At 38.5% G+C, this 10,017-nt stretch overlaps 1 non-coding gene across 1 annotated transcript; it reads right to left on the bottom strand.

Annotated features, from left to right (window-relative positions):
* Positions 1-6,304: 6,304 nt before the first annotated feature.
* TRNAR-CCU (transfer RNA arginine (anticodon CCU)) lies at positions 6,305-6,377 on the bottom strand. The gene has a single exon. It is a non-coding gene; the product is annotated as a tRNA-Arg (tRNA).
* Between the last annotated feature and the right edge of the window lie 3,640 nt (positions 6,378-10,017).

Raw genomic sequence — 10,017 nt, 5'->3', positions numbered from 1 at the left:
GCTACGTTTAGTTATACTCCATGGGAGTGATTCTATTGATTTTTTTTGTTCCCTTTCCTAGAATCAATTTAGGAGCATAATTGTATTTAATAGTGATTCATTCTATGCTCGCACAGACTAAATTGGTCCAAGTATTGATCTTAGCAAGAAATGCAAAATTAAAATAAAAGAGTTGCTTTTGCTACAATAGAATTAATTGAGTTGAAAAGACCAACTTCAAAGTAACTTGATCTTGATTATTTTGCACACACTCTCTAAAATTCCCCATTGATGACATGTGTTTTACCCCAAATACACCGATGGATCATGATGCTCTGAATCAACATTTTTTAATGGATTCGCCCGTGGAATTGCACCAGATAATCCACAAGCACCTGCAAAAATATTGAGTTGGAATGTGCAAGGTCTCGGCAGCCCTGCAACTAGGAGGTTTCTCAAAAAGCTAAACATCAATGAGAAGCCTAACCTTATTTTTATTGTGGAAACTCAAAAGCCACTTGCCTTTGTTAAGAAATGGAAAACGTACTAAATTTTCCTGAGTCATTCCATATTCCACCTGTAGATACTGCTAGCGGTCTTTCCATATGGAAATCACATCTAGAGGTTACAATTATATCAACAGATGCTAGAATTCTGGATACATCCATCTCCATCTTGGATGAGCCCCCTTTCTATGCTTCATTTATTTGTGGAGATCCTCTCAGAAGAAACAGACAACATACCTAAGAAAGATTAGAAAAATTGTTGAATCTAGATCACAGCCATGGATGTGTATAGGGGACTTTAACGCACATCTGGGATGGAGAGAAAAAGTGGGAGGGTCCAGAAAATTTTCCCATGATTGTGCTCGATTTAAAATGCTGATAAATAATTGTGGCTTCTTAGATTTGGGATACAAAGGTGCAAACTATACCTGGTCAAACAAGCGTGCAAGCAAGGATGCAATTCGTATCAGGCTTGACAGAGGGCTATGTAATTTGCAGTGGAGGCACTTATATCCAAAAGCTACCTTATTTGTTCAACCTCTCCTTGATTCTGATCATACACCATTGGTATTGGATTTTGCTGGAGGTATTACAAAAGGAAAACATCCATTTCGCTTTGAGTATGCTTGGCTAAGTCATCCTAAAAGCAAAAACATGACATCAGCTATATGGGGAAAATATCATCAAGGATCTGTTGCTTCACAAATGACAAAAAAAAAAAAAAAAAAAAAAAAATGAAAGAAACTCAAGTTACATTCAGCAAGTGGAACAAACGCACTTTTGGGGAATATTCAAGACAACATTAAAAAGATTACTGCTGAATTAGAAAAAGCTCAGAGATTACCGGAGGCTATGTTTTCACAAGAATAAGTTAATTTACTAGCTAACCTGTTGATGAAAGAATTAACTAAAGAGGAGCAACTGTAGCTGCAGAAATCCAGGATATCATGGCTTAAAGAAGGTGATAGTAATACCTCCTTTTTTTTATGCAACAATACTACAAAGAAGGCAAGTCAATAAGATCCTCAAAATCAAAGATTCAAATGGCAAATGGACAACTGATCAGTCAAAAATCAAAAACATTCTCACTTCCCATTTTTCCACCACATTTACCTCTGAGCCTGTTAACCCTGTGGAAATGCAAAAATCATCTCAGCTACTCAATCGATTGTCACACCTGATATGAATCTCAAACTATGTGTCCCCCCATCTCCTAAAGAAATAAAGTCAGCCTTGTTTGCCATGATCCCTTTAAAAACCCCTGGACCTGATGGCTTACCTCTCATCTTCTTCCAATAACTCAGGGAATCCACAAGCCAACCTTTAACTAACTTTGTTCTTGAGTGTTTTTCTATAGGTAAGATGGAGCCAAAACTGAATGTCTCATACATATGTCTTATCCCCAAGGTGCCATGCCCAAATTCAACTGATAAGTTTTGCCCAATCAGCCTTGGAGAAGTGGCCTCAAAAGTTATATAAAAAATTATTGCTCAAAGATTACAAGAATTCCTTCTAGCACTCATAAAGTCCTTTCCAATCAGCATTTATGCCTTCCAAGAAAATATCAGATAACATATTCATGACACATAAGCTGTTTTATTACATCAAGAAGAGAAAAAAAGGCAAGAAAAAAAATTTTGGGGCTTAAACTAGACATGAAAAAGGCCTACGATAGAGTGGAGTGGTCATACCTGGAAGCAATGCTGGTAAGATTGGGATTTTAACCCCTCCTGGATCTCCTTGATTATGAGCTGTGTAACCTCTGTTTCATATAAGCTGCTCATCAACGAAATGTTAGTAGTCTTATTACCCCAACGAGGGGTATAAGGCAAGGTGATCCTATGTCCCCAGCTTTATTCATATTGTGTGCACAGGGGTTCAGTGCCCTTATCAACAAAGAGGAGCAAGCTGGTTGCATTAAAGGAATTTCAGTTAAAAACAAAGCACCCTTCATATCTCATCTGCTCTTTGCAGATGATACTCTGCTATTTTTTGAATTAAATCTTGGAGCAGTACAAAATTTTAAATCAACACTTCAAAGCTATTGTAGAGGCAATGGTCAATAAATCAATATGGACAAATCAAGCCTGGTATTCAGCCCAAATACACCTATTCGTTTCAAACGTTGGTTCTCAAGAATCCTGAAAATATCATACACAAAAGAACCAACAAAGTACCTCGGATTACCACCTGAGATTGGAGTTTCAAAAACAGCTACATTCGGTTTCCTCATAGAAAAGGTACATAGGAAGTTTGAAAGTTGGAAATTGAGATTATTGTCACATGCAAGAAAAGAAGTGCTCCTAAAATCAGTGGTGATGGCTCTTCCCCAATTTGCTAGTGCCCATTTCAAAATACCAAAGAGCATCCACGAAGACCTGAAGAAAAGATCTGCAAAATTTTACTTGGGTGAGTATGGAGGAAAATTTAAAACACATTGGGTTAGCTTGAAAAGGATATGTGTTTCAAGAGAGAAAGGAGGTTTAGGTCTTCGCGATACAAAGAGGCAAAATCTAGTATTGCTTACAAAAATAGCTTACAAACTCTAGAGTGAATCAAATATGTTGTGGGCCACTTCATCAAAGCCATTTACTTCCCAAGATAAAAATTTTTGGATGCAAGATTTGGGCAAAATTCGGGCTGGGCTTGGAGAAGTATTCTGGAGGGTAAAAGAATTCTAGAAGAAAATCTCAGGTGGAAGATTGGACTAGGCAACAAAGTTAAAATTTGGGAGGACTATTGGTTGCCGAATACAATTGGAGGAAAAGTGAAATTCCCAAGACCGGCTAGTTGCAACATCATGTGGGTCGGAGATATCATCGACACAGATAACAGACGATAGGGGTGCAAGTTTGGCCATGGCGGCCCTGACCCGCCCTAAGCTTGCTCTAAGCCTGAATAGGGCCTGGGCTAAAGATTTTGGCCCTAAAGGCGGGTTAGGGCCAAACTATTATGGCCCTGAAATAAGGCCAAGGGCGGGCCTGTGATTACTCTCTAGCCCGCCTAGCCCATCTCGGCTCGTCCCTGATTTTGGCCCTGATCTTGGCCCTGATTCTGGCTCTAATTTTGACCATGATCTTGACCCTGATCTTGGCCCTAATTCTAACCCTGATCTTGGCCCTGATTTTGGCCCTGATTCTGACCGTGATCTTGACCCTAATTCTAGCCCTGATCTTGGCCATAATCTTGGCCTTGATTTAGGCTCATGATTTTGGCATTGATTTGAGTCTGGACCCTCCACCCATATGGAGAGGAATTAATTCTAATCCATATGAGTGAATACTTGACACGTGTCAAATTTTAAAAGCATGATCATGTTTTGTAAAAAATTAATAAAATTAAATTATATCCTTATTACCAATGTAGTAAGCATCCATTTGATTTTAGCTCGATCCTGAGCCTAATTTTGGCTCTAGTCTTAATGTTAATTTGACCCTAATCATGTACTAGATTTTTATGTTAATCTTCATATTAACATTGATATAACTATAAGTCTCGACTTTGACATTCAGTCATTTTGATAATATTAGACTACGAGTTCACTTTTTATATTATTTTTAAGATAATTTTTATTTTTCAAACTAAGTCATTTTTAGTTCCCAAAAATCATTGATTTCTTTTTTTTTTTTGACTAAGGCGAGATAATATATTATAAATAATAAAAGCTAGTATATAGATAGTTAATATTATCAAATCTACACCCCAACTTCTCATCATGAATATTGACATCTTTGTTTTGCCTCCAATGTAATATTTCAGGAAAAAAAAAAAAAAAAAAAAAAACTTACTAAGGACATCTAGTTATGTTTGTAACTAAAGTATCATTTTCTTTAACTACGAAAAAAATATCAATACTAAATTATCGTTGATTTTTTTTTTTTTGTCAAAATTATCGTTGATTTACTTGTTAACAAAGTTTTGAATATGAATTTCTTTTTTTTTTTGTTGAATAAAGAGATAAATGGGAGAGATTTTCAATTTCCATCACCGAAGTAATAGGAAAGGTTTTCAATTTCCATCACTAAAACAATGGGAGACTTTCAGAGCTCAAAATAGAATTATAGAGTATGAATTTATTTATGTTTAAAACAACATTATCAACTTATTGACTATTTATCATTTTGTATGAACTTGAATCATCTTACATGTTTATGAGTTTTTTTTTTGTTTACTTGTGATACTTTTTTTTTTTTTTTTTAAAGAATTTACGTTTGATATTTTAAGTCCAAGGATATGACCAATTAAGGCTAGGGCCAAGATATGGTCAATTAGGGCCAGGGACAATAATCCTTAGCCTTAAATTAGGGTCAGCGGGAATGGGCTCAGATTATAACATATAGGGCTAAGCTCGGGATTGCAAAAGCCCGGCCTAGTTGCAGCCCGGCCTAGTTGCAGCCCTAGCAGACAATGGAGGGTAGATCTGTTAAATGACTTCTTCCATCCCATTGATGTAGCGGAGATCCAAAAAATTCAATTAGGAATCTTTCGCACAAAGGATGCACTGGTATGGGCGTTGACAAAAAAAGAAAATTTTTAGTTAAATCCACATATCATGCACTGACAAACAAAGATCTGGCTGATGATCAACAACAATCAACTATCTCTCATAACCCACGGTGGAAAAGTATAAGAAGTGAAACTTGGAACATGATCTGGAAAGCTTATACATGGCCAAAAATCCATCACTTACTGTGGAGAACTTGTGCAGAAGGTATCCCAACCGGAGAAAGCCTCAAAAGACGAAACATAAAAGGAGATTATACATGTCCAAGAGGCTATAACATGGAAGAAAATGCAGGCCCTCTGTTCCTGGACTGTGATTTTGCTAGGATGGTTTGGTTTCTCTGCCCTCTTTCATACCAATCGTTGGAGCACTAGCACCTTCAAATTGCGGACTGCCTTGAAGGTCTCCGCAAGGTTATGCCAAAAGAAAAATGGGAAGCCAGGAAGTTCATCAGCGTATGTTTCTTTATCATCTGGGAAATCTAGCTTGCAAGAAATGATGTTTTTTTTAATATGGGAAAAAGATCTCCAACGGAGGTCGCAAACAGAGCAGCTGATCACCATGAAGGGTTTTGGAAGGTGAATTGTTTTGAGATAACGAAAAATGCAAAAATCGAGGCACTCAAATCAAAGGTGAATCGAACGGTCTATATCCAATCAAGTTGGCACTTAGTTAAATATGATGAAAAGAACGGGCTATATCCAACGAAGTTGGCACTTAGTTAAATGTGATGCCTCTTTTCATTATGCAAATAAACAGATAGGCTTGGGTTATGCCATATACCATGCAAATGGGCTTCTCATCAAGGCTCTTTCAAAAAAAAAAGAAAAGAACTTCGAGTATGCTATTGTCGGTGAAGCCTTAGCTCTACGTTTAGCCATGTTGGACTCCCTAGGAGAATGTACTGATAAAGCCATATTTCAATCCGACTGTGCGGAATTGATTCAAATCATCCAGCAACCGGTGGTAGCCATTAATCTAGATCTGGACCCTATAATAGTGGATATAAGGAAGCTAAAATCCTATTTTTTGGATTGTAAGTTTGATGTAATTCCTAGGTCTTGCAATGTAATTGCTCATGTCGTGACTCGGAAGGCCCTGTTAATTGTGGGCTCGACAGTTTGAACTGTTTCCTTTCCTTGGTTGAGCTCTACAACGTCGGTCTTTGCCCAATTTTAATGAAACTCTTTACCCAAATAATTTGAGGCTACCGCTAGTTGTGCTGATTTCTGTGGAGTCATCAAGCTGTCTGCTTTTCCCCTTTTTTTTTCCAGGTTGAAAAATTAAATTATTAAAAATGTCAGTTAACTTAAAACGCGCCAGGTAGGGGTCGAACCTACGACTTTCTGCTTAGGAAACAGACGCTCTATCCACTGAGCTACAGGCGCTTTGTGTGAGAAAGATGTGTTAATCTTTTTTAAATATATGAATCTTCATCTGGCTTTTTCAATCGCTAAGTTTAGTTCCTTCCGTAGTGAAATTCCTCTTAAGAATTTGGTCGTTCGACGCACTTACAAGATCTCAATTTCACATTTGATTCCGTAGAAGGTAAGATTCCTCCCATCAAGATTTAAAGTTTTTGTATTTTAAGAGACATGTAGACTTGTATCAAGTACTGTGTCGTATTGGTCAATATTTTTTGTACAATCCAATAGAGAGACCTACCAACATGTATTTTATTGGTTGCATCCAACACACGTATTGGCTAGTATCGCATTGTATTATGAGATACTTTGAACTTTGCCTCCTGTTGCTCCAAAATCTTGTTTGTTCGAATTTGCATCAGCATCTGTTTAGGGATATCTGAATCTGTCTGATTACTAATAGGATGCAGATATGGTATACCCCTTTTTTATTGATTATTATCCTTCCGATAAAATTATCCAATTAAGTTACTTATTTAGATTTATTTTCTTATTTTTATAAATTGTTTACCTGTGATATGTGACTATTTTTTTCTAGATTTTCTATTAAAATAGCTACCAAATTGCTAAATTCTAAAATTTCAAACTTAGCCTTCACAAATAAAATGGTAAAGATGTAAACAAGTAGTCGAAAAATTGTATTCAATATGTATTGATACCCATTTAAAATAATCTACTGAAGAAAATAATTTTCTCGATTATCATCTGAATCTAACTAAATCCATCCGAAAATCTATAAGATATTATCTGAATATGTTCGAATATAATAGAATGCGGATATGGTATTACCACTATCTGATCCAAATCCGGTCCGTTTACACCCTAATATGGAAAAGATAACCCGAACCTAGTTTAACCATGGTCTGGTTGTAGAACCCGGTCAGTAACTGTCCAAGTGTAGTCAGGCCCGGTTTGGGACTTGAACCCATCATTTACGTAAGGATGAACGATTCTACAGTTGTAGATACAAATGTGATCCCGAAGCTTTCGAGGTACACGGTCAAGTTATAACAGGTAACTTCCACTCATTCAGAATGGGAATCATGCAAAGATTGGTAGCTACCCTTAACTTCGAAAGGAGGAGTAAAACCCTAAGATTGAACGGCCACCAAGAGAAGATGCAAATGAATCCAATGGTCGGAAATAAAAGGTAAAGTCTATATAACCGAAGCACCTACGCATGGTGAAAGTATATGAATCTTCCCCCCCCCCCCCCCCAATTATTTTACTCAATTCAAGCTCTGCAACTGGTTAGAGCATTGTGATCAGCTCCATTACTGACTTAGCCTTTGGAGGTGGCCCCCCGACCCCTGGTTGGGCCACATCTAACACTATTTTGCAGGTCATTCATCAAGGATCTAAAGGCTGATTAGATTTTGGACGCATCACACCCCTACCTGCAAAAATGTACTCGACTGGGTTGGTCGAGTTACACCTTCGATGAGCAAGTTGGTGGATGCACACACCCTTAGAAGAAGAACATAGGTTGCATAACTCTCAATGTTAGAAGGAATACCAAAAGAATGTATGCCTAATTTTGGCCGAGTGCTAGGTTTATATAGAAAATGTGAGTCATACCTTGGTAGTTTGATTAAGGTTTACAGATCTCTCATGATTGTCAAATCTTGACATTCTGTATATAGGAAGTAATTGAGTCCTTATTGATTTCTACACCATCCTTGAGCTCATTGTTCGGCCAAGAGTCCATTAAGAAAAGTTAGGGAGTTAATTGAACTCTTCCTATGTTTGTTACTTAGTACACACTTCATGGATTTTGATTAGTTTGTGGTTCTGATGCGACTCAGTTATGATTCAGATGCCGACTAAGCCCCTTCAGGTTCCAAAGACGATGAGTCCTGTAAGAAAGGTTAGATGCGGGCTGGCTCGTTTGCCGGGCAGCTGCCTCCAATGCCTAAGTTAGACAGTGATCAGCTTAAGATCTGGTGCAAAAGTTACACAAGATTATGTTCAGAATGTATTGGATGCTTACCGGACGGGTGAGTCCTCGTTTAAATAGTGTATGTGTTATCTTTTCCGGATCGGGTTGGTTCCCCTGGGAAGAGACGTGGTATCTCCCTTGACTATGCTTCCTTGTCGTCTATCCCGATTTATCATCCTTGTAGTTGACCTTCTATTTGGGGCGTTGTTGCCATACAGGTCCAGCGTAAGTGACGCTCTTCCTTAATCAGTCGGTAAAGGTCCCGACTAAGCATCTAGTTTAGCCCCACCCAGGTTCGAAGCCGGTCGGGTACAAAACCTTCCGAATCACTAGCCCCCTATCCCGTACGATGGGTGCATCGTGTGGGGTAGCGTTCGGGACATGTTTGACGGGTTCATTAATTATTCTTGTTTGAAGAGATTATTCGTTACGATGACTGGGTTTCCTCAAAGGTCACGCCCAGTCTTGCGTTGCCACGTCAAATGGCAGAGTTAATGGTCATTATGATAGCCTCGGGAAGGCCAAACGTCTCTTCCTTTCAACCGTTGATTCCGTTATGTTGCAACCGTTCGATCAAGATCAATAACACCTCTTCCGGTAGTATAAATACCCCCTTTCCATCTTTGTTTTGATCTATCGCTTTCATCGCTCTCGACCAAGACTTGTTCCTGACTTGCTTTTCGAGTTCAATTTGATCTTTCACTAGTAAAGTTCTTTTTCCCGATCACGATGCCAAAGAGGGTTTTAGGTTTCAAAACAATGCTCCCGTCCCAATACATTGTGAGAAAAAACGTTGTCCAGATGAGGGTTATGCAAGTGAGGGTGACAGTGGTCAGATGAGGGCTGTTAACCTCACCGGGGATTGTTTGAGGGACTTGCATGAGCAGTCCTTGGATGAAATGTTCGGTAGATCCTAGAGTGATGCCTCTCTTGATGATGATCCTAGGCCTTATATGGAGATCATCGAGTTAGCTGAGCAGCCTGTAGAGGTAGGATCCACCCCGAGTCCATCCTTGAAGATCGACTGAAGCATTCGGGGCAGGATGCGAGTGACAATCCAAAACGGTCGTCAGCTTGTTGGTAAGTTCATGGCTTTCAATCAGCTCATGAATCTTGCTCTCGGCGACTGATAAGAGTTCGAAAATGCTTCAATATATCAACCACTAGGTATCAAACTCTGCTGGTGTGATCTTGTTGAATTTTTTGTATCCTGAGGCATGTAACTTCTTGTATCCCGAGCCATGTAATTTCTTGTATCCCGAGCCATGTAACTTCTTGTATCCCGAGTAATGAATGTTATGTTTCGAAGAATGTATTTTGAACCCTCTGATGAATGAAATTTGGCTAAGTGTTTCACAACTTTTGTCTACCTTTTGAGTTACTACAACTTACTCGGGGAAACTGTTCCAAAAGAAATGTCAAGGATATGATCGAGTTTCCTCCCTTAGAAATATGGTCGAGTTAAGTTCCATGCTTTATTCCTCAAAAAAGGCACTGAGATAAAAGTGTTAAGTCCTTAAAAAAAGGTGCTAAGTCCTCAGGAAAAGGTGCGAAAAATGCTTGATCGGGATTAATTCTCGAGTCCTTGCATTATGGCCTTAAAAAGTGTTGTCCTTAAAAAAGGTGCTAAAAATGTATGACTGGGTTAATACTCGTGTCACTTTT

The sequence above is a fragment of the Hakea prostrata genome, chromosome 2 (assembly GCF_041222555.1).
Source record: "Hakea prostrata isolate BN-2017 chromosome 2, UWA_Hpros_2, whole genome shotgun sequence".
NCBI lineage: Eukaryota > Viridiplantae > Streptophyta > Magnoliopsida > Proteales > Proteaceae > Hakea > Hakea prostrata.
This window is presented reverse-complemented; position numbering and strand designations above follow the sequence as displayed.